The sequence below is a fragment of the Bos taurus genome, chromosome 22 (genome assembly GCF_002263795.3).
Source record: "Bos taurus isolate L1 Dominette 01449 registration number 42190680 breed Hereford chromosome 22, ARS-UCD2.0, whole genome shotgun sequence".
In the NCBI taxonomy this organism is placed as follows: domain Eukaryota; kingdom Metazoa; phylum Chordata; class Mammalia; order Artiodactyla; family Bovidae; genus Bos; species Bos taurus.
In genome coordinates this window covers 29,106,798-29,130,815 of record NC_037349.1, presented here as the reverse complement: position 1 = coordinate 29,130,815, position 24,018 = coordinate 29,106,798, and the positions used below count along the sequence as shown (strand labels likewise).

The 24,018-nt window shown below is 42.6% G+C and overlaps 1 long non-coding RNA gene across 2 annotated transcripts in view; it reads right to left on the bottom strand.

Annotated features, from left to right (window-relative positions):
• LOC132343495 (uncharacterized) overlaps positions 1–23,742 on the bottom strand; it is a 75,896-nt gene extending 52,154 nt beyond the window's left edge. The window contains exon 1 of one of the 2 annotated variants that reach the window (XR_009492362.1): positions 21,453–23,742. This is a non-coding gene — a long non-coding RNA (uncharacterized lncRNA). Of the gene's footprint in view, positions 1–725; positions 1,483–21,452 lie in introns of those variants that run through there. The other variant, XR_009492361.1, reaches the window with a different exon arrangement.
• Between the last annotated feature and the right edge of the window lie 276 nt (positions 23,743–24,018).

The window sequence follows — 24,018 nt, the reverse complement described above, 5'->3', positions numbered from 1 at the left end:
GGTCACATACCTAGCACAAAATTTTGCCCTTTAAAGGCTATTAAAGTGTAGAGTTTGGTGGCACTAAGCACATTCACATTGTTGTGCATCCCTCATCATCCATATCTAGAACATTTTTCATCTTCTCAAACTGAAACTTTATACCCATTAAACAATAACTCCTCATCGTTCATTCTCCTCCATCCCCTGGCAACGACCATTCTACTTTCTATCTCTATAAATTGGACTATTCTAGGTACTTCTTCTTGCCTGGAGAATCCCAGGGATGGGGGAGCCTGGTGGGCTGCTGTCTATGGGGTCGAAAGAGTCGGACACGAATGAAGCGACTTAGCAGTAGTAGCAGTAGCAGGTACTTCATATATATAGAATCATACACTTTTTGCCTTTTGTGACTGACTGATTTCACTTAATGCAATGTCCTCAATGCTCACCCATGGTGCAGCACATGTCAGAACTTCCTTTCTTTTTAAAGCTAAATAATACCACATTGTATGTATTGATATATGCCACATTTTGCTTATCCATCCTTCTGCTGATGAACATTGGTGCTGCTTCTACCTTTCAATTATTGTAAATAATGCTGGTATAATCATGGGTTAACTCAGTGTTCATGGTTGTTATTTTTTCCCCCAGAAACTTGTTAACTAGATTCCCACCTTGAATATCAGTTCTTGTATCTATATTAAATGGTTATTACAATACCCGCCTACTAGGATTTATTATACCTGAGTTTAGACACGCTGTGTCAGATTTATTGTACAATTTAAACCCAATAAGATCCCAGGTGGCCTCTTTCAAATCCTTTCACACTCTTCTGTTACAGCCACTGTCTGCTTGCAGTTCTTGTCTAATCAGCCCCAGAAAGACAATCCTCACTTTTACCTGAAATTAGAGCAGGTTTCATTTTGTCAACAGTTGGTTGGTAAGAGATAAGAAAGAAGATTTCAGAAATGGCTACCTAGTGGACAATATTCATTTTCTTTTTTATACTCTTTGGTATAGCCTACATCATCTAAAACGGTCTTGTATTACTTTGCCAATTAAAAAAGAAAATAATATTGTTTTTCTTTTCACTTGTGTTAAAAACAAAATTGTGCATGAGGAAATCTGTTTTTAAAATAGAGGTCAGCAAATTTTTCTGGCATGCTGTAGTCCATGGGGTTGCAAAGAGTCAGACATAACTGAGTGACTGAACAACAACAGAACTTTTCTGTAAAGGGCCACATAGTAAATATATTAGGTTTTGTGGTGCACAGGCTCTGCTACCACTACTCAACTCTCTCTGTCTTTAGAGTGTGAAAGCTGCCATGAGCCAGGTAGAAACACATGCGTGTGACTCTGTTTCAGTAAAACTTTATTGACACTAAAATTTGAATTTCTCCAACTTGAACATCCAACCAGTCCATTCTGAAGGAGATCAGCCCTGGGATTTCTTTGGAAAGAATGATGCTAAAACTAAAGCTCCAGTACTTTGGCCACCTCATGTGAAGAGTTGACTCATTGGAAAAGACTCTCATGCTGGGAGGGATTGGGGGCAAGAGGAGAAGGGGACGACAGGGGATGAGATGGGTGGATGGCATCACTGACTTGATGGACGTGAGTCTCAGTGAACTCCGGGAGTTGGTGATGGACAGGGAGGCCTGGCGTGCTTCGATTCATGGGGTCGAAAAGAGTTGGACACGACTGAGCAACTGATCTGAACTGAACTGAACTGAACTGAACCTGAACATTTTAAGTCATCAGTAAAGATCATTCATAGTTTGAGAGCTGTACAAAAACATTTGTACCACTGATCATAGTTTGTCAGATCAGATCAGATCAGATCAGTCACTCAGTCGTGTCCAACTCTTTGTGACCCCATGAATTGAAGCACGCCAGACCTCCCTGTCCATCACCAACTCCCTGAGTTCACTGAGACTCACGTCCATCAAGTCAGTGATGCCATCCAGCCATCTCATCCTCTGTTGTCCCCTTCTCCGCCTACCCCCAATCCCTCCCAGCATCAGAGTCTTTTCCAATGAGTCAACTCTTCGAATGAGGTGGCCAAAGTACTGGAGTTTCAGCTTCAGCATCATTCCTTCCAAAGAAATCCCAAGGCTGATCTCCTTCAGAATGGACTGGTTGGATCTACTTGCAGTCCAAGGGACTCTCAAGAGTCTTCTCCAACACCACAGTTCAAAAGCATCAATTCTTTGGCGCTCAGCCTTCTTCACAGTCCAACTCTCACATCCATACATGACCACTGGAAAAACCATAGCCTTGACTAGACGGACCTTTCTTGGCAAAGTAATGTCTCTGCTTTTGAATATGCTATCTAGGTTGGTCATAACTTTCCTTCCAAGGAGTAAGCGTCTTTTAATTTCATGGCTGCAGTCACCATCTGTAGTGATTTTGGAGCCCAGAAAAATAAAGTCTGACACTGTTTCCACTGTTTCCCCATCTATTTCCCATGAAGTGGTGGGACCGGATGCCATGATCTTCGTTTTCTGAATGTTGAGCTTTAAGCCAACTTTTTCACTCTCCACTTTCACTTTCATCAAGAGGCTTTTGAGTTCCTCTTCACTTTCTGCCATAAGGGTGGTGTCATCTGCATATCTGAGGTTATTGATATTTCTCCCGGCAATCTTGATTCCAACTTGTGTTTCTTCCCATCCAGTGTTTCTTATGATGTACTCTGCATATCAAGCTCTCTCTAAAAATAGCATAGATGAGATTAAAAAGTCCTGTTTAAATTTTATACCAATTCCAGTCTTTTCCATGCCTTCTCTTATTGCTTATTTGCTTATTATACCTTATTATGGAAAGCTGCAGATATACACAAAAGTAGAGAGAAAAGCCTAATAATCCCCACATATCCATCACCCAGTTCTCAACAGTGATCAGCTGGTGTCTAATCATGTGTTATCTATGGTGCCACTCACCCACTCTCTGTGTTCCCCTGCATTAGCTGAAGCAAATTTTAGATATCATACCTTAGCCACAAATATTTTAGGATGCATTTTCTAAAAGATAATACTTCATTTAAAAATACCATTACCAAGAATTTCCTGTCAGTCCAGTGAATAGGACTCTGCACTTTCACTGTCTGGGCCCAGGTTTAAACCCTAGTTGGGAAAGCTCTGCCAAAAGAAAAATAAAGCCACAGTATTGCATCTAAAATAAGTGACAATAATTTTAGCTTTCAATATGCTAAAGCAGAATTTTTAAAATTCCTTTAAGTGACAAGACATCATCAATGACATTCAGAAGTTCATGATAGTGTACTGGTTGAAAGACTGGATTCTAAAATCAAGCTACTTTGCAGTGACGTGGTTATGAGGAAAGACACTCGCCCTCCAAAATAAATCTTTGGAGAGAAATCATACTCGTTCTTAAAGCTTCTGCTGTTAAGTGTTATTTCTTCTTTTCTTTTTAGTTACATTCCTCTTTAAAAAAGTTTTTTTATTAGAGTATAGTTGACTTACTGAAGTGTCATTTCTGCTCACATGCCATTGGCCAATGCAAGTCACATGGCTGTGTGTCTCTTCAAGTGGGCAGGGAAGTGCAGCCCTACTGTGTGCCCAGAGGAAAGAGAGCTAAAATGTTTGTGCACACCCTCATGAGTGCCACAGAGTTGACCATACACAGTTTCCATCTGTGTCCTCTTCTTACCATTCCAGTCATGTATATAAAGGCATTCAGAGAGAGTTACACCTGCCATCACCTCGAAAGTATACCATCACTTTCTTCCTGGACCAAAATACCCATTCTAAGGGTAATTGTGTTTTCTGGTAAGCAAAAGCAGTCTTAATTCTACTAACTTGTTCACCCTGGACTCATTTTTCATCTCTTAAGTCGCTGAGTTTATTTGAGAACTTCTCAAGCTGCCTCCCATTTCTGTAAAGATAAACAAGCTGAAATTAGTCAGAATAATTAGAATAGCCTTTGACCACTGCAAGGTGACTTATTCTGCACCTTTCTGAATTAGGCTGCTGTTTTTTTGACAACTGTTGTGCTGCCAACTCAAATTCTGTCTGAGGCCCCAGTGAGCCCAGCACTGCTCCCCCATCACTCAGATTTTCCACATCTTCAGAATATTTTTCCCCTACAACTCATCCTGTTTTTGATGTACCACCTCTTGACTATAAGTCTTTCAAGTTATTAGTATTTTAATAGTAAAGACAACTGGTGTATCTCCTGATACCACTCTAATGGCAGAAAGTGAAGAGGAACTAAAGAGCCTCTTGATGAGGGTGACAGAGGAGTGAAAAGCTGGCTTAAAACTCAACATCCAAAAAAATTAAGATCACGGATCAAGTCCCATCACTTCATGGCAAATAAAAGGGGAAAAAGTGAAAGCAGTGACAGATTTTATTTTCTTGGGCTCCAAAATCACTGAGGATGGAGACTGTAGCCATGAAATTAAAAGGTGCTTGCTCCTTGGAAGGAAAGCTATAACCAACCTAGACAGCATACTAAAAAGCAGAGACGTCACTTTGCTGACAAAGGTCCGTCTAGTCAAAGCTATGGTTTTCCAGTAGTCAGGATCATCTGTGAGAGCTGGACCATAAAGAATGCTGAGCACCGAAGAACTGATGCTTTCAAACTGTGGTGTTGAAGACACTTGAGAGTCCCTTGGACTGCAAGGCGATCAAACCAGTCAATCCTAAAGGACATTGGAAGGACTGATGCTGAAGTTGAAGCTCCAATACTTTGGCCACCTAATGCAAAGGGCCGACTCATTGGAAAATACCCTGATACTGGGAAAGAGTGAAGGCAAAAGAGAAGGAAGCAACAGAAGCTGAGATGGTTAGATAGCATCACCGACTCAATGCACATTGCATGCCCAGGCACTTCAGTCATGTCCAACTCTTATGGGCTATAGTCCACCACGCTCCTCTGTCCATGGGGTCCTCCAGGTAAGAATACTGGAGTGGGTTGCCATTTCCTCCTCCAGGGAATCTTCCCGACCCAGTGATCAAACTCACGTCTCCTGCAGCTCCTGCATTGCAGGCAGATTGTTTACCACTGAGCCACAGGGGAACAGGAGTTTGAGCAAACTTGGGAGATAGTGAAGGACAGAGGAGCCTGGTGTGCTGCAGTTCACGGGGTTACAAAGAGTCAGACACAATTTAGTGACTGAACAACAACAACTACCCCCTGAATAACTAAAGCCAGCCCTTGACAGTTATTCTTACTAGAAAGTCACAGTTAAAGGGCCAAAATTTACACTGTTTAACTCAGATGTGCAAAAAAGATTTTTTTTAGAAATCTTCCTTTAACTGACCTCATTTAGCTCGAGTCCCCATTTCTGCAGATGGAGAAAATGTAAACTTGACAACTGGAGGTCATTCTACTTCTCTAGTTTAAAATGGTCTCTTTCAGGTTCAAATTCCCTAAGGGAACCATTTCTTTCATCTTAAGAGGTTTCCATCTTTTGTATTCTTTTTCCAGATGGCATCTATGAACCACCCAAATGTCCTTCAACAGTAGAATGGATAAACTGTGATGTAATCCCACCACAGAATTCTACCCAACAGTGGGGAAAAGGTGAACTATTACTTGCAACAGCATGTAACTTTGCTCAAATTCATGTTCCCTGGTGGCTCAGCAGTAAATTTCAGAGGCATAATATTGAATGAAGAAAGCCAGACAACAAAACTATATGCTGTATGATTCTGCTGCTGCTGCTGCTGCTAAGTCGCTTCAGTCGTGTCCAACTCTGTGTGATCCCATAGATGGCAGCCCACCAGGCTCCGCCGTCCCTGGGATTCTCCAGGCAAGAACACTGGAGTGGGTTGCCATTTCCTTCTCCAATGCATGAAAGTGAAAAGTGAAAGTGAAGTTGCTCAGTCATGTCTGACTCTTAGCGACCCCAAGGACTGCAGCCCACCAGGCTCCTTCATCCATGGGATTTTCGAGGCAAGAGTACTGGAGTGGGGTGCCATTGCCTTCTCCGCTGTATGATTCTACATATGTGATACTCCAGAACTAACTAATGGTTAAGTTAAAAATTGGTTATCTTTGGTGGAGAGTATATACTGGGAGAATGCACAGGAGTACCTCCAAGGGTATAAACATGGCTGTATCCCACTGTGGGCCGTGAATACACAGGTGTGTATATCCATCAGATCAGATCAGATCAGTCCCTAAGTCGTGTCCAACTCTTTTCAACCCCATGAATCGAAGCACGCCAGGTCTCCCTGTCCATCACCAACTCCCAGAGTTCACTCAGACGCATGTCCATCGAGTCAGTGATGCCATCCAGCCATCTCATCCCCTGTCGTCCCCTTCTCCTCTTGCCCCCAATTCCTCCCAGCATCAGTCTTTTCCAATGAGTCACCTCTTCGCATGAGGTGGCCAAAGTACTGGAGTTTCAGCTTCAGCATCATTCCTTCCAAAGAAATCCCAGGGCTGATCTCCTTCAGAATGGACTGGTTGGATCTCCTTGCAGTCCAAGGGACTCTCAAGAGTCTTCTCCAACACCACAGTTCAAAAGCATCAATTCTTTGGCGCTCAGCTTTCTTCACAGTCCAACTCTCACATCCATACATGACCACAGGAAAAACCATAGCCTTGACTAGACGGACCTTTCTTGGCAAAGTAATGTCTCTGCTTTTGAATATGCTATCTAGGTTGGTCATAACTTTCTTTCCAAGGAGTAAGCGTCTTTTAATTTCATGGCTGCAGTCACCATCTGCAGTGATTTTGGAGCCCCCCAAAATAAAGTCTGACACTGTTTCCACTATTTCCCCATCTATTTCCCATGAAGTGATGGGACCAGATGCCATGATCTTCGTTTTCTGAATGTTGAGCTTTAAGCCAACTTTTTCACTCTCCTCTTTCACTTTCATCAAGAGGCTTTTGAGTTCCTCTTCACTTTCTGCCATAAGGGTGGTGTCATCTGCATATCTGAGCTTATTGATATTTCTCCTGGCAATCTTGATTCCAGCTTGTGTTTCTTCCAGTCCAGCGTTTCTCATGATGTACTCTGCATAGAAGTTAAATAAGTAGGGTGACAATATACAGCCTTGACGTACTCCTTTTCCTATTTGGAACCAGTGTGTTGTTCCATGTCCAGTTCTAACTGTTGCTTCCTGACCTGATTACAAATTTCTCAAGAGGCAGGTCAGGTGGTCTTGTATTCCCATCTCTTTCAGAATTTTCCACAGTTTATTGTGATCCACACAGTCAAAGGCTTTGGCATAGTCAATAAAACAGAAATAGATGTTTTTCCGGAACTCTCTTGCTTTTTCCATGATCCAGCGGATGTTGGCAATTTGATCTCTGGTTCCTCTGCCTTTTCTAAAACCAGCTTGAACATCAGGAAGTTCACAGTTCACATATTGCTGAAGCCTGGCTTGGAGAATTTTGAGCATTTCAAGCAATATATTATGAAGCAGTATCCTTTTCTTTGTGTATTTTATATCTCAATAAAATAACAGCACAGATGATAGCTGCATATAGAGGAAAGTTTAACTAGCTTTGGGTGGTGGGAGAAGACCGGCTCATTCGTGGAAACTTCTGAAGGGGGTCTTTCCTCTCTGCTCAGGGAATGTCCCTCATAGGTATCTGTGGAGGGGTGTTTGGTTCCACATCTTTTAGGAGACACACGGCTCAAGCCTCCTCTTCCTTAGCCTCCTGTCCGGAGCTCCCCATTTTAACCCCAGACCTCTCTCTGGCTCACTGTTCTCTGTGTATTTTAGCCCCTCCTTCCCTCCAGGAAGGAAATCCCTAGGCCCTAAGGAAAGAGGCCCGATTGAAGGCCTACAGTTCTGGATGCCTCTTTTAGTCTTTCTATTCCACTGACTTGGCACCCACCCCAGTCAGAGACTTTTAGGGGAGGGGCTGTGTCTCCCTGATGCCAAAAAGGGCTTCTAACCTTCCTGTCTGTTAGCAACTGCCTGTGACGTTTCCTCTTTGGGGCCATCTCCCTTCTGTTTCCTGGGAGATGGGTTACAGGTTAAGAAACTCTCCTGCCATTCAGAAAAGTCAGGTACATTGGGTGGCATTAAAAAGGTATTATACATACTACTCGATTTCTTTCATGCAAAGTTTGATTTCTTTTCATCGTGTGACTTGGATGATTCAAATGAGTGTGGCTAGAATAGAATCACAGTATTTTAGCAATGAAGCGGTTCTTAATTATCATTCCAGATTCTAAGTGGGACAGTTTCTCTTTGTGTGGTCCTAAGCATTGAATACATCGAACACCCCCTTCTGATCCCCACATCACATACATAAATGCCACTCATTAATCAGTAAGATCATCAAAAATACCCCCTGCCCTGCCCCCACTTCAACACAACCATAGTTCTAAATGCAAAAAGGCAGGGTTTTAGCCTAAACTGTTTATTTTAGAGATTCTCTTAGAAGTAAAACCTAAAGCAGAAAAATGACTTATCCAAGCCAGTGGTCAAGCAGGGATTAGACCCTGATCTCCTGATGACCAGTATGAGACTTTTATCACACCCCACTGAATTTCAGTTTAGGTTTAAGGAACTGCCAGGGAACTTCTGTTTCTTACTGAATTTCTGCTTTCCTTTCTTGCAGTGGAAGCTGCCCCATCATTTCCTCTTTTCCTCCCTTGAGAGCTAGCAGATGCTGTGGTTCCAGAGCGTGGTTCCCTCAACCAGAGTAGCAATGGGGACAAGCCTGAGAACTCACCAACAGACACACCCAGAGCGAACCGGCACTGTTTGTCCACACTCTCCACCCTGACCTGTTTATACAGATATGCAAACACACAGCCATTCCTTCATAACCTCTGCTTTCCACCAAAAACTGATAGAGGACAGATAGAGAACACTCAGTTCTAATTGAGCTACAACGAGATGAGGCTGACAGCCTGCTGAGCGAAGTAAGAAGGACATTCAGCAGGGTTGCTGAGATTAGAACAGTTGGACCCTTTCATTAACTCATTCATTCATTCTTCATTCCAGTATTTATTGAACATTTACAATGACTGGGTCCATTCTGCACACCAGGTAACATACTGGCAAGTACAACTTTCCCTACTTTTGTGAATCTTGGCATCTGTGTAATTCCAAAAGCTGGCTCTGCTGCTTACTAGCTGTGTGAGTTTGAGTGAGTTGCTTAATCTCTCTGAATTTCTAACTCTTCATTTATAAGATGAAAAAACGGAAATGGAGTGGTGATGATTAGGTGTCAAAAAGTATGGGAAGGGACTAGCCTAGCTCCTGGCACATCATAAGTGCTTTGGAAGTGGAAGCTATTTTATTACTAAAAATTTAACATTCTGAAGGAGAAATCCTTAAATCTCCATACATATGCAATCTGGACATCAAGTTTTGGCTGAGAATTCTCCATTTTTCCCAAAAATCATGTATAATAAACTTACTTTTTCCAAAGTTGTGTAGTTACATATTGTCAACCAAAATTGTGTATACACTATATACATATTTATAATTCTGTATCCTAAGATGAGGAGAGCAATAGTTTTTATTTGTAGCACACTTTTAAAAGAGTCTTGCATAAGAAATACATGATAATGACATCATGAGTTTTTTAATATTCTATTCTCTTCCCTGGGCCTCCACTCTTGACAGACACGTTACCTTATTTAGCCTCTGCTGCCTGGTCTTGAAACCTCTAAATAGATTGGTTATTTCAGGCTGGCCAAACCCTTGAAATTATTTGCCAGCAGTCTTTTGGAAACATATCCCCTTACTGTGTGTAAGAGAGGCCAAAGGGAAGGACTGTGTGTTTGTTCCCAGTCCTCTTCCTTCTAAGCCTCTGCTTCAACTGTGCAACTCACAGGAGGAATTATAAGCCAAGGAAGGAGCCTGGCTCTGAGGTCATTGCCAAGTATGTGACCCTTGGCAAGTGACAAAGCTTTAAGAGCCTCAGTTTCTCCATTGGTAAAGTAGGCAGCATATATTTAACTGTATCACTATTAGGATAACTGGTTAAGGTAATGATTAAAAGAGTTACTCATAACCGAAAGGTAACAAGAGGAAGACTTCTTATCACAATCAGGGATTCCCCTAAAAAGCAAACTTCCTGGTCTTCACAGTCATATCCAGGGATGTCCCGATGTGAGGATATGACATCTCTGGAGATTTCTATGTGCCCTTTATATGAGGGGAAGGAGTAGAGAGAAGGCTTCTGCTCACGTGTGGGAGGAGCCCAGGACAGAGGGAACATGTGACCAGAACTGGCTACAGCACATCCTCTACAGCTGGCTTGTCTCCATCCGGGGCTGGCAGGGTTCCTTAGAGATCACCACAAACTGACAGGGTTAGGTACGGGTCTAAACAGCTGCTTCTCTCAGAAACGCGATACACTTTAGGTGCATCAGCTGGATGAATTCAACCTGCAGGCCTTCCATGTTGCTTTCTAAGGCCCCAAGACTGCCTGCACACACTTCTGGTCCTAGAGCTCTCTATACTTGGAAAAGACTTTCTTAGCATTTTCCTTTCGAGAGTTTCCTTCTGTGACAGTTTACTCTGTCCCAGGTGTCATCTTAGGAGCTGGGATCCTAGCAATGAACAGACTAGATTGATCCCTGCCTTCTTGAACTTGAACTTTTGGGAGGGGACAGGGGAAACAGCCCATGGTCCATGTGTGATAAATATGAGGTTGTAATAAATTCTGTAAAAGACTTAGAGCAGGAGTCAGAGAGAGTATCAGAGAGGCTGTCTGAGGAGGTGGCAATTGAGCAGGGATGTGCATGATGTGACCCCTGTAGCTCTGTGGCAGGAGTATCCAGACACAAGGAATGGCAGTGCAAAGGCCCGGAGACACCAGCCAGTCATGACTATCATTCTACACATTATGACATTGAGGTTCCAGAAAATGAAGTTACTTGTCCATGACACAGAGAAACCTTAAATGCATATTACTTAGTGAAAGCCGGAGAAGGCAATGGCACCCCACTCCAGTACTCTTGCCAGGAAAACCCCATGGACGGAAGAGCCTGGTAGGCTACAGTCCATGGGGTTGCGAAGAGTTGGACACAACTGAAGTGACTTAGCAGCAGCAGTGAAAGCAGCTGATCTAAAAAGGCTACATACCATAAGATTCCAACTATCTGACATTCTGGAAAAAGCAAATCTATAGAGATAGTAAAAAGATCAGAGGGTGGGGGTAGGGAAATCATAGGTGGAACACAGATTTTTAGGACAGTAAAAATATTCTATATGCTACTATAGTGATGGATACATGTCTTTATTCTTTTCTCCAAAGACTGAACCCTAATGTAAACTATGGATTTTGGGTGATGATGATGTTTGTCACGGTCTGTTATCAACTGTAACAATTATACCACTAGTGGGGTAGGGGGAATGTTAATAGTGGGGTAGACAGTACATGTGTGGGGACAGTGGTTATGTGAAAACTCTGTAAGTTTCTACCCAATTTTGGTGTGAACTTAAAATTGCTCAAAAAAGTCTATTTTGATAAAACTCCAAAATAAAAGTAAAATAAGATAAAATAACCAAGGCTACATTTCCTAATAATTTTTAAAATGTATCTTTTTTCTGTCATTTTCTCCATGAATCCACTTCTAACCACCCTAACCAGATTATCAAAATATATTTCCTGTTTGTCTAGCAGTTACCATTTTGGTTACATTAAAATTATTGGGGGATTCATCTTATTTCCTTTACTATAATGTTTTGGAAGGTTATGGCAGGAATGACAGTGTACTTCAGTTCTCTTACAGTGCCTTCCCATGCCTTGCCTATTTTGCTGCTGTTTAGTCCCTAAGTCATGTCCAACTCTTTTGCAACCCCATGGACTGTAGCCCACCAGGTTCCTCTGTCCATGAGACTTCCCAGGCAAGAATACTGGAACAGATTGCCATTTCCTTCTCCAGGGGATCTTCCTGATGTAGAGAGTGAACCTGCGTCTCCTGTATTGGCAGGGAGATTCTTCGCCACTGAGCCTCCAGGGAAGCTCCTTCAGATGGTGCTTTAAAAAAAAAAAAAAGTTGTGAAATTTAATCATTAAATTCTAAATTTCCTGCGCTGTTCAATAAGGTATTCACTAGCCACATGTGAATTAATTTAAAAATAAATTAAAAAATCAGTTCTTCCATTGCACTGGCCACATCCCAGTGGCCAGTACATTGGAGAGATCAGATATAAGTTATCGTCGAAGAAAGTTCCGTTGGAAAGTGATATTTGGGAACATTCTTGTTGACCTTTTTCATTTAGTCCATGAATTAAAACTGTGTTTGCAATGCTTATATCTTATTTCTACATTAAAAAAAAAAAAAAACAAACGTTTACTTAAAAATTGTTCAAATTGCCAGATGGTGCATTCTACATACCATTTACCACTAGAGAAACCAGACTCTTTAAAGAAATGACTGATTCCAGGTCTAGGGCAAAAGTCATATAAGCCTGGCCATCTAGTCTAGGAGTCAACTTACAGAAGCTTCCACTGGCCAGCAGTGGGATGGTCTGAGCATTTGTAAGAAGAACCACAAAGGACTGCATCACATTGCATCTGTAAAACTTCCTGAGTTCATAACAAAATAAAAACAAACAAAACCCTCAGCCCTTTTGAAAGGTGGTAAGGAAACAATTCATTATTCCGAAAACTGGTAAGTAAAAGGGGAAAAAATCATTTATCCTGTTCTTCCTGTAGGAATTGTTCCTCATGGTAACCATAAACAGCTGAGGATAGAACACTGCCTTCTATAAAAGTATTTCAGCTAATAAACACAGAAGGAATAAAATAATCTGAATATCACATTTTGCAAACACCTACTGAAATAATGGATTGAGCAAATGACTGTCAATGACTGGCGTTGTTACAGAGAGACAGGCATGATGGGCCTCCAACTGCAGGAACATACACTGGTGAAGACAGATCTGACCTGTGTGAGACCAAGCCTTGAGGTCATCAGGAAACCAATGACCTAGCAATCAATTATCAGGAAACATAGGGGAGGAGGAACATGTTAAATGGCACCAGTGAGTTAAAATCAGTAAATCCAGACCTTGTGAAACTTTACTGTGTACATGAGGAAAAAACAGATGAAGTAGATAAAAACTTAGAGACATCTCACACAGCAACCAAATGCAGCAAGCAATCTTGTTTGGATCCTGATGTAAAGAAATCAATTTTAAAGGGGCAGGAGATGGAGAAGGAAATGGCAACCCACTCCAGTATTCTTGCCTGGAAAATCCTATGGACAGGGGAGCCTGGTGGGCTACAGTCCATGGGAAAAAGATAAAAAAATAAAATAAATAAAGGGGCAGGAGGAGAGGAAGTAGAGGAAAACACTGATGATATACTTGGTTAAATTAAGGAATTATTATTGATTTTTAAAGATGAAATGATACAGTGCTGAGATTTACTCAAAATAATCCAGGGGTAAATCAGGAAGTAGGTGAAGGGTACAGGTAAGCCTGGCCAGGAGTTGGTGCTTCCTGTAGTTGGGTAAAAAAGTTGATCTCTCTGATTCAGTCTCTGCCTTTCCCAGCTCCATCCTATGATCTTTTAAAATAAATTCTCCATGTCAGCAGTTTTCTGGTCTAATTTTGACAAGCAGAGGGGCTTAGGCAGGAATGTTCTGAGGGGAAAACCAGTCTTTGAAAATATCCCAGGGCTGTTTCATTAGAAATCTTAGCAGCAAAATTTCCCCAAATGGCAATGGGTCTTACAATGCTTTACTATCTGCTGAGGTTTTCTTTTTTTAAGGGCATTCTAATCCACTAACCAGACTATCATTCAAGTAATATGCAAATTGCATTATTCTAAAAATTTGCAGGTCAGCCTAGAGAGGTTTTGAATGACAGTGGGGAAGAAGCTCCCTCCCTCCCTTTTCTCTCCCTCCCCACTTTTCTCTCCCTCTCTGACTTCCTCCTTTTGCAAAAGGTAGAGAAACTCCTCTTTCAATGAATGAGTAACTGAAGCTACTCTCTGAGAGAGCTTCTTTTGTTCTACTCCCTCTTGGCCTCCCATGATGAGTCATAACAAGAACTAGAATCTCAAACCTCCAGCTGGAAGGAGGCTTTTCACATTGGTCAAACTCCCCGGGGATAGGCGAATACTGTTTTCTGCTGCTGCTGCTAAGTCACTTCAGTCGTGTCCAACTCTGTGTGATCCCATAGACGGCAGCCCACCAGGCTCCCCCATCCCTGGGATTCTCCAGGCAAGAACACTGGAGTGGGTTGCCATTTGCTTCTGCGATGCATGAAAGTGAAAAGTGAAAGTGAAGTCGCTCAGTCGTGTCCGACTCTTAGCAACCCCATGGACTGCAGCCTACCAGGCTCCATCCATGGGATTTTCCAGGCAAGAGTACTGGAGTGGGGTGCCATTGCCTTCTCCGAACACTGTTTTCTAAGGGGTTAAAATTTCTCCATGGCCTGGGACTAGTTTCTATCTTCACATTTCCTTCTAGGAAGCCTGACTACCTCTTCTGATTCCTACTCAGTAAATTATAATCACATTCCAGACCTACTCCTGATTCCCAATGAATCAGCTGCAGTTTTGGACATTCTGGCCCTCCTTAATTTCAGAGTTGCCGATAGTTTCGTGGTCTTTCTTAAAGATAGGGCGGCAGACTGTATGTTGTTCCCCTCAATCTAAGCAGTGCTCCTTTCAGTATAAAGTCTTCCCAGGGGAAGACTATACTTCCCAACTTCCTGTGTAGCTCTGTATGGCTATTAGACTAAGTTCCAGCTGGAAAGGGTAATGTTGATACCCATTCTGGATCTTGTCTTTAGAAGAAAACAGAGGTGTCTTCCTGGTTCCTTTCCCCCTTCTTGCTGGTTGAGGTCAGAAACAGACTCACACATGGAAGGCATGTGGTGAGACTGGAGTCATCCAACCAATCCTGAATTGCCACCTCTGGACTATGACAGGAGAGAGACATAATTGTACCTTGTGTAAGCCACTGAAGCTTGGAATCTCTCTGTTCAGCTGCTTACCCTGTTTCTTAACTAATACAGATGGCTACCCTGTAACCAGAGGGTATAAATTTTACTTTAGGCAACTCTTGTCACAACTTTATTTCCAAAAACCTGGGGTAGCCCCCCCTCGTCACCTTCTTGTCCCAAATGACACCTGTGAATCCACGCAATGTGGTCACTTTGATGATGTGCCTATTCATGGCTATAAACTCAAGAATCATTTTGTCAGGCAGAAATTTCTCAGTTGAGCACCCTATGCCAATATTTTCCCTTAAAAGTCAAATGACAAGGAGGATCTGGAAACACCTGAGAGCACTGGGATGTATTCCTATTTTTCCAAATCCTTAGCGTTTGCATCTTGATTCTTGCTTGGAAAGAGCATTTTCCACCAAGAGCCAATAGCTCTGCCAACACCAGCAGACGTACTCCATTACAACTAATAATGGGACTCAAGCACTTCAGAAGCTTTTACTAATTGAGCCGCTAAATATCTCTATGAAGTAGGTAACCATTATCGTCCCCAATTACTGTCAAGAAGCTGAGTTGCAGAGACATTAAGTGGCTTGCCTGGATCATGCAGTGGCATCGCAAGCAGATTAAGTTCCCGGGTGGAGCCTGAATTTCAACCCCAATCAAGGGAACTAGAATTGGCCTGGAAGTTGGGAGACCTGTATTCTACCATTAACCACTGAATAGAAGTCATTTCCTGTTTCTGTGCGTGCATGTGTGTGAGTGTTGGGGGTGGGGTCTGAATAATCTATCCACCCTCTGTGGTTTTTCCCACTGAAGGCTGAAGAGGAGTTTCCCTGGAAACAACAGACATCCCACTGCTGATTCTCCCAGAAAGTCGTTAATCCTAAGACCCAGAAATAAAGACTTAAGAGAAAATAACCTCTTTGTAGGACCAAGACTCAGAGGTGAAGATAGGATAAAGTATGGTCTCCAGGGTGTTCACTGGCGCTGGGAGATGGGCCTAGGACACAGCAGGAGGGAGGGGTGGGAATTCAGGGCTCCTTTCCAGGCCAAACTGCAGACATGGAAGAAGGTGACAACTGGAAGACAGCCCAGTCTGACGGTGACTGCCTCATGTCAAGTTTATGGAGTGACAGGGCGAGGCCAGCAGTCCTGAGAGGAAAAACATGGGGGACTTGTGCCCAAGGAGGAGCAAAGCAGCACCCTGGGAAGTATTCTCAATCAACAGGGAAACCGAGGAGAACAGATGCCCTGCCAAGAGTCCATTGTGAGCTAAGCCATCATAATTTGGGAACAAACTGAAGCCACAGGCTGTGTGACCTAGGACAAACAGGTATCTGGGAAAGGAGCCTGTCCATGTGGCTTCCCTCTCGAACTCCACTTTTTTCTTTTCCTTTTTGTCTGTACCATGTGGCATGCAAGATCTTATTTCCCAGACCAGGTATCAAACCTGGGACCCTGTAGTAGAAACTCAAGTCCTAACCACTGGATGGCCAAGGAAGTCCCCTCAGATTCTTTCTCATTGAGATGCAAGAGCCACAGTCCAGGGCTGCTGGGAATCCAGCCCCAAGGTCCCTGGGCAAGAGTGAGTTAAGTTTCACTCCCCTACAATCCATCCACACTGGCCCTGGCATTTTCGCCACTGGCCCCAGGTTGTAGGTGACTGGCTAAGGTTGAGTTTAGGGCAGACGGCCTTTAGTGATAAGAGTTTGGTTAATTATCACACAGAGAAAATGGAGGGTCCTGTGGTCTGTCTGTTTCCCATACCTGTTTCAAATGAATTAAATTTTGGCTAACTCATTGCAAGGTACACTTCACTGCATTTTGACAAATATCACCACCATGCCAATCAAGATCTAAGACATTCCCAATTGCATGGAAAGTTCCCTCAAGCCCTTTCCAGTCAATCCCCCCACCTTCCAACAAGCAAGCAATATTCTGATTTTTTATCATCTTTGTTTAGACTTGTCTGTTGTAAAACTTGTTATAAATAGAACCATACTGTATGTACTCTCTCTAGATCTGTTTTTAATATGCAAATGATGTTTTCAATTACTTGCCATGAGTAAACATGTCACACCGAGAAGATCCAGTGCATTGATCCTGTGGCTGTGCATCACCCTCAGCACACCTGAATGCCCTGATATGAGTTTACATAGCAGAAATATGTGAACCTCAGTTGTTTGCTTAGCAGCGGCCAGGTGAATCTCTCCTTCCCCTACTCTGAAGTCCTGAAACCTCAGGCCTTACCGCCCTCCAACTCTTCTCCACCAGCCCCAGCACCGAGTAATGACTGTACCCTGAGGGTCCTGGCATCCTGAGAGGTTCTATTTTTGGCTAGAATAACAATTCCCAATGCAGAAATAGAGCTGTTACAGCTTAATAGCTAATAATAATATTAGCTACCATTTACTGAAGGCTCTCCAAGACCCGCTTATGTTTGCATACAATATCTCATGTAATTTTCACAGCTCTCACCCTACTTCCACCCCAGGTATTATCTCTATTTTACAAATGAGGAAGCTAAGGCTCAGAGAGGTTAGAATGGCGCTTCCAATATGTTAATGGGCAAATGATTCATCTGGAGTTCTTATTAAAATGCAGATCCTTATTCAGTACGTCCAGGGCTGGCCTGAGCATCTGTACCTTGTAAAAATTCCCAATTGATGGTAATGGTGCTGGTTCATGGATTACATCTGAAGTAGCGAGATGTACTGGCTAAAGTCAACTACCAGCAAAGGGAAAACCTAAGAAATTAACTCTGAACATCTGCCTCCAAAGCTGGTGCTTTTAACAGTTTTGTTTATGTAGCGGGGAAAAGAAGAGAAAAACAGGCTGAATTCCTGTTTTAGGAGGCGAGTGTTTTTGTTTAGCAAAACACCTTGATGACTATATATAAAATAGATAACTCATAAGGACTTATTGTATAACACAGAGAATTCTATTCAATACTCTGTAATGACCTATATGCAAAAAGAATCCAAAAAAGAATAGATTTATGTATATGTACAACTGATTCAACAAACTACAATGTATTCCTTAGTTTCATCTTTTCCACCTTTATCTTTCCCAAGGAAGAGTTCAGTTCAGTTCAGTTGCTCAGTCATGTCCGACTCTTTGCGACCCCATGAATCGCAGCATGCCAGGCCTCCCTGTCCATCACCAACTCCCGGAGTTCACCCAGACTCACGTCCATCGAGTCAGTGATGCCATCCAGCCATCTCATCCTCTGTCATCCCCTTCTCCTCCTGCCCCCAATCCCTCCCAACATCAGAGTCTTTTCCAATGAGTCAACTCTTCGCATGAGGTGGCCAAAGTACTGGAGTTTCAGCTTTAGCATCATTCCTTCCAAAGAAATCCCAGGGCTGATCTCCTTCAGAATGGACTGGTTGGATCTCCTTGCAGTCCAAGGGACTCTCAAGAGTCTTCTCCAACACCACAGTTCAAAAGCATCAATTCTTCAGCGCTCAGTCTTCTTCACAATCCAACTCTCACATCCATACATGACAGGGTAGTCTTGGCCTAAAACCATCTCCTCAACACCATCCAACACTATAGGTTACCTGTGCCTGGCACATGCTTGCTGGCATAGTTTCCCTTCTACCTTTACTTCTTCCCATATTTAGAACACAGCTCAAGGCCCTACCATATCTTTGACAGTTTCTTCTCTAATTTGTAAGATGAGGCTCAAACTCAATGGCATTGCTCTATGACATACTCCACACATACGGCCTCAGGGCACAAAGCAGCTACCTGTCAAGAATTTTATGGAAGCTAGAGGGTTGGGGGTGCTTCCCAGGTGGCATTAGTGGTAAAGAACCCACTCCTGCCAATGCAGGAGACTCAGATGCAGTTTCAATTCCAGGGTTGGGAAGGTCCCCTGGGGGAGGAGATGTTAACCTGCTTCAGTATACTTGCCTGAAAAGTTGCATGTACAAGACGAGCCTGGTGGTCTATCGTCCATGGGGTCACAAAGAGTTGGACACAACTAAGCAGACATACACACATGTAGAGCCTCCTGGATAATTCCTTGGCTCCTTGATAGCACTGCTTCCTTGAACCTCAGGGCTTCTGAAGCTATAGGAAAACACCAAGATCCAAATTCCAAATAATACCTGCCTTTCTGTTATCACTTAGCTTAGAACAAAGACTCAATGGATATGAGTTTGAGCAAACTCTGAGAGATAGTGAAGGACAGGGAAGCCTGGTGTGTTGCAGTCCATGAGGTTACAAAGAGTCGGACATGACTTAGTGACTGAACAACAAGAACAAAGACAAAGGCATGGTGGTTCCTTTTTGATAAATGCCTCAAGGTGATGTCTTCTGTCTACCCTGAATGAATTAATCATGTATAGCCACATGAAGCATATTAAGGTACAAGCATATTAACTCCTAAGTCATTTATGATGGAAAAGAGTTAGAAACCATCTAAATATCAATATGACATTGGTTAAACAATTAATGGTATATACATATAGCCATTATGCAGCTCTTATGCAGGAATTACTATGCAAGCAAGAAAAATAGTAGAGAAAAATATTGAACGATGGGAGAAAATAAGATATATTGCTAAGGGGTAACATCAAGCTGGTTTTAGAAAAGGCAGAGGAACCAGGGATCAAATTGCCAACATCCACTAGATCATCAAAAAAGCAAGAGAGTTCCAGAAAAACATCTATTTCTGCTTTATTGACTATGCCAAAGCCTTTGACTGTGTGGATCACAATAAACTGTGGAAAATTCTGAAAGAGATGGGAATACCAGACCACCTGATCTGCCTCTTGAGAAACCTATATGCAGGTCAGGAAGCAACAGTTAGAACTGGACACGGAACAACAGACTGGTTCCAAATAGGAAAAGGAGTACGTCAAGGCTGTATATTGTCACCCTGCTTATTCAACTTCTATGCAGAGTACATCATGAGAAACACTGGGCTGGAAGAAGCACAAGCTGGAATCAAGATTGCCAGGAGAAATATCAATAACCTCAGACATGCAGATGACACCACCCTAATGGCAGAAAGTGAAGAGGAACTAAAGAGCCTCTTGATGAAAGTGAAAGAGGAGAGTGAAAAAGTTGGCTTAAAGCTCAACATTCAGAAAACGAAGATCATGGCATCTGGTCCCATCACTTCATGGCAATTAGATGGGGAAACAGTGGAAAATAGTGTCAGACTTTATTTTGGGGGTCTCCAAAATCACTGCAAATGGTGACTGCAGCCATGAAATTAAAAGACGCTTACTCCTTGGAAGGAAAGTTATGACCAACCTAGACAGCATATTCAAAAGCAGAAATATTACTTTGCCAACAAAGGTCCGCTTAGTCAAGGCTACAGTTTTTCCAGTGGTCATGATTAGATGCGAGAGTTGGACTGTGAAGAAAGCTGAGCGCCAAAGAACTGATGCTTTTGAACTGTGGTGTTGGAGAAGACTCTTGAGAGTCCCTTGGACTGCAAGGAGATCCAACCAGTCCATCCTAAAGGAGACCAGTCCTGGGTGTTCATTGGAAGGACTGGTGCTGAGGCTGAAACTCCAATACTTTGGCCACCTCATGCCAAGAGTTGACTCATTGGAAAAGACCCTGATACTAGGAGGGATTGGGGGCAGGAGGAAAGGGGGACAACAGAGCATGAGATGGCTGGATGGCATCATCAACTCAATGCACATGAGTTTGGGTGAACTCTGGGAGTTGATGATGGACAGGGAGGCCTGGCATGCTGCGATTCATAGGGTCACAGAGTCGGACACAACTGAGCGACTGAACTGAACTGAACTGAACATAGTAAAATCCTATTTTTAATTAAAAAAAATTTGTACACACACTGCTATAGTCTGAACTGTCTCTCCAAAATTTATGTTGAAGGCCTAACCCCTAATATTTACTAAATTGGACGACAGGGCCTGCAAGGAGGTAATTAAGGTTAACTGAGGTCATAGGACTGGGACTCTGACACAACAGGATTAATTCCTCCTGAAAAGAGCAACCAGAGAATTCATTTTCTCTCCACCAGGCGACCACACAGTGAGATGGTAGCTGTCTGTCTACAAGCCCAGTACAGGGCTCTTATTAGAACCCAACTATCCTGATCTCAGAATCCTAGCCTCCAAAACTATGAGAAAATACACTTCTGTTCTTAAAGCCACTGAGTATATGGCATTTTGTTTCAACAGCCTGAGAAGACTAATATGCACATATACATAGATGACATAAGACAATGTTAACAGAGATTATCTCTGTGAAGAGGATTACTGATGACTTTAGTTTTTTCTTTAAATGTTTTCTAGACTTTGTTACAATGAACCAGATCTATTTTTATTAATGCATAAAACCAACGTTATCTTTATATGAAAAGACCCTGATGCTGGGAAATACTGAAGGCAGGAGAAGGGGACGAAAGAGGATGAGAGGGTTGGATGGCATCACTGACTCAATGGACATGAGTTTGAGTAAACTCTGGGAGTTGGTGATGGACAGGGAGGCCTGGCATGCTGCAGTCCATGGGGTCTCAAAGAGTCGGACATGACTAAGTGACTGAATTGAACAGAAGTGAAGGAATGGACTTCCCTGGTGGCTCAGATGGTAAAGAATCTGCCTGCAATGCAGGAGACCTACCTGGGTTCAATCCTTGGATTGGGAAGATCCCCTGAAGAAGGAAATGGCTACCCACTCCAGTATTCTGGCCTGGAGAATTCCATAAACAGAGGAGCCTGGCACCAGCACCAGACATGCAGTGGTTTCTAAGTTACAGTTTGTTGAGAGAATTCTAAAATATGAGGTCTCTCTCCAGACAGTCCATGGAGTCGCAAAGAGTCGGACACGACTGAGCGACTTTCACTTTCACCGAAGAAATTAATGGTTTTATATTCCTTTTGCTAACCTGTACTTCCTAAAATTCTACAAGTATATATTAATTTCATTTTTATAGTTTTATAGTTTCATTTTATATTTTGACAATTTCAAAGAGATTGTCCCCCTCCATGCGAAATCAACCATATGAATGCATGAAGTTTTGTGTGTGTGTGTGTGTGTGGGTGCACATATGTGTGAGTGTGTGAGAGAGAGAAGGAGAGAGACCTCATATTTTAGAATTCTCTCAACAAACTGTAACTGAGAAACCACTGAGGTCTGGTGCTGGGCTAAATTTTTTTCTTTAGTGCAGTAATAGTTTTCTATTTGTATAACAATCTTGTGACAAATTTTTCAGCTTAAAACAACGTACACTTGGCTCCCAGTTTCCATGTGTCGGGAGTCCTGACCTGACTTAGCTGGGTCCTATGTCTGGGTCTTGCCAGGGTGCAAACAATATGTTAGCCAGGGCTGAGGTTTCATTAGAGGTTTGACTGGGGAAGGATCTGCTTTCGTGCTTCTTCAGGTTGTTGGCAGAAATCAGTTTCTTGTCATTTATCAATAGAAGTAAAGGTTTCAGTTTCTTGCTAACTGTTGGCCAGAGGCCACCCTCAGCTCCTAGAGGACTACATGAGGTATCATGGGGTGTCATTCCCACACAGGGTTCCCCAACCTGGATTCTTGTTTCCTCCAAGCAAGTAAGGGATGCAGAGATTGTAGCAACATCTATGTACTGTAATCATGTACATTCTGTCACCGGGCTGTGTTCTATTGGTTAGAAGCAAGTCACAAGTTCTGCCCACATTCAAGAGAGAGCATCACACAGGACACAACCAGAGGTGAATTGCAGGGCCACCTTAAGCATTGGTCACAAACACTGTATTTAATTTTATTTATCATATGTGACACATTTTAAAAAATGAAATAATGGAAGATTTTTTTTCCTATTCTCTCCTAGAGACTTATTTTCACAGGGCTTTAATTCTTTTTTTTTTTTTTAATGTTTTGAGACTTTTACTCATATTATATTTATTTTACAATATAAAATTTTTAATGATGTATAAATACACCTACAGAGAAGAGAACAAATCATAAATGCATATACTGTTAGATGACTTTTCATATCCACCTTACCAGGACTCAGATCAGCACATTCCCAGGAAGCCCCCTCCTGCTTCCTGGCAGTCATTGTGCACCCCACCCACTAAAGGTGCCCACTCTACTGGCAGAGCTGCACTTGTCTTCTCCTCTAACTTTTTCATGCCTGCCGGCCTCACTTATGAAATCATCCCCCAACAGGGATTTTTAGGCTTAGGAACAAGACCTGCTCAGCCAACCAGGACTGACAGGAACCTCTGCTGCTGCGGCTGCGGCTGCTGCTGTTAAGTCGCTTCAGTCGTGTCCGCTACAGACCTGGTACTGATAGAAATGATGCTCTGGCTCAAACAGGATTGAGCTGCTGGAATTTGCAGCTTGATGGCATCCTCTCCACAAGATAATTGGAAGAAAAAACCCGTGTTCAAGGGACTCGAAGGCTAAGAAAGGAAAAGCTGCTGCCTGGTGCTCCTTTGCTCCCTGAAATAAGTCTCTGCTTCTGGACTCAAGTGAATCACTCCCCAGGGATGTAAAGAAAACCTGCAGATGCGATTGGGAAACTCAGAATTCTCTAAAGCAGCACTCTCCAATAGAAATATAATGCAAGCACATTATGCAATTTAAATTTTTCTGGGACTTCCCTGGTGGTACAGTGGGTAAGAATCCTCCTGCCAACGCAGGGGACGTCGGTTCGATCCCTGATCTGGGAAGATTTCACATGCCTCGGAGTAACTAAGCCCATAAGCCACAACGATTGAGCCCACATGCTGCAGCTACTGAAGTCTGTGTGCCCAGAGTCCATGCTCGGTAACAAAGAGAAGCCACTGCAACGAGAAGCCTGTGCACCACAATGAAGAGCAGTCCGTGCTTGTGCAGCTAGGGAAGGCCCATGAGCAGCAGTGAAGACCCAGTGTAACCAAAAATACAGAAATATTAAAAATTTCTGGTAGCTGCATGAAACAAAGAGTAAATAAGATTTAACCATTTTAATAATTAAATATTAATTAATAATTTAATTTCAATATTTTAATTAAACACAACATGAATGATATCATTATAACCTATAATCAGTATGAAATTATGAATGGGATGTTGATATTGAAAAGCAATGAAATATTTTACCTTTTTTTTTTGCACTAAATCTCTAAAATCCAGTGCTTTAAGTCTAGTATTTTACACGTCAGTTCAGAGTAGTCACATTTCAACATCTCAGAAGCATATGTGGTTAATGGCTACC